Source organism: Lactuca virosa, chromosome 1 (assembly GCF_052849685.1).
Source record: "Lactuca virosa cultivar CGN04683 chromosome 1, Lactuca_virosa_CGN04683_v6, whole genome shotgun sequence".
Taxonomy (NCBI): domain Eukaryota; kingdom Viridiplantae; phylum Streptophyta; class Magnoliopsida; order Asterales; family Asteraceae; genus Lactuca; species Lactuca virosa.
The window spans coordinates 49,290,932-49,292,553 of NC_136426.1; positions in this window are offsets into that span (position 1 = coordinate 49,290,932).

Consider the following 1,622-nt stretch of genomic DNA (forward strand, 5'->3'; position numbering starts at 1 on the left):
AACAACCGAACTCCGGGGACTATTTCACCCCTACTACTACTACCACACATATCATAACATAATCATATTGCCAGGCATATCTAGGGTGCCCGACCTATCCTTCGGTCCTAACAACCGAACTTGGGGACTATTCCCCTCCTACCACTATCACATATAACTATCATGCTAACACATAAACATTCCAGGTAGTAGCAAACCAGACAATTATCTAAACTATAATCAACTACTAGTGGGCAATCCAACCGGAAGGTTGTGTGCCAGGGCAATCCAACCGGAAGGTTGTGGGCCAAGGGTAATCCAACCAGGAGGTTGTGGACCCGATATGTGTTTTGTATATGTTCTGTTGTGTGGTATTTTGGGGGAACTCACTAAGCTTTGGCTTACAGTTTAAGTTTTATGTTTCAGGTACTTCAGATGATCGGGGGAAAACAAATGCGTGATCATGCATATTCTCCTGATTTATGATATTTGATTTTGGGACACTCTAATATGTGATTATTATATTTGGAAACAATGTTTTGTAAACAAGTATTGCTTTTGGTTGGATTTTAAAAAATAAAAATTTTATCTTGATTTTTGGGATGTTACAACATTAATGTGGCTGATAGAAAGACATTTCTTGGTGCAACCTCCAATAAGCAATTACTTAAAAACAAATTTGAAAAGATAAGACACAAGCCATTGACAAAAAGGAATTAATGTAAACAATACTAAATTAATGTAAACAATACTTATATGAGTAAGAGTCTTAAAAAACAAAAGGCAAACGAAACTAACCCCAAAATCAAGATGGAAAGCATGCACCAGGACTAGTCGTAGTAGTGGTTGGTGGTGGAGGACTAGTCGTAGCAGTGGACAATGGTGGCGTGAGGCATGGCGACAACGAGTGAGAGACCAGGGTCGATGTTCTCTGGTGGAAGGTGATGCTTCTCTAGTTCCCTATATCTTTCTTGGTCTTGATTTTTCACTTTGTGAATATATATTCTTATATTTTAATGTTTTCTTTTTCTATTTTTTGCAACCTTTTTTCTTTTATTTTACCTCCCTATTTTATCTTCTTGATCGTAACGGATCATTATAACACGTAATGTTGTTTACTTCCTTAATTTCCCACTTTTATGAGGCAAATATATATTTAATCTTAAAAAATATTATTCCAAACATGTATTCAGTGTCCTATTCGGTCATTACATTGCATTTAAACTTTTGTTAGCTATTTTTTCAAAATCATTAAAGGGGCCAATAATAGTTGTATTCTCAAATAATAAGCTAACTTCTAAATTTTATGGTATTAGCTAGTAGTCTAAAAACCAAAGGGGTATGGCCGCTCTTGGCCTTAAAGACATATGCCACTGAATTCGCCTTTATCTTTTTTTTTTCGTCATATTACTAGGAATAAACTTTCTAACATGAGAATTGCTTGTGCGTGACAATTAAGGTAATAAATTTTGAAACTTCAATTCCGGTAAACTATAAAGGCCTATGACTTTATATTTATGATATGTAGGAGACGATGACATAGTTGATGCAACATGAAGGCTGAAAAAGCCCCTTGGTGCTTCAAAACTACATGAGACAATGCTACTATTGAGCACCCATGTAAAACCTTTTTTCTTTTGAGA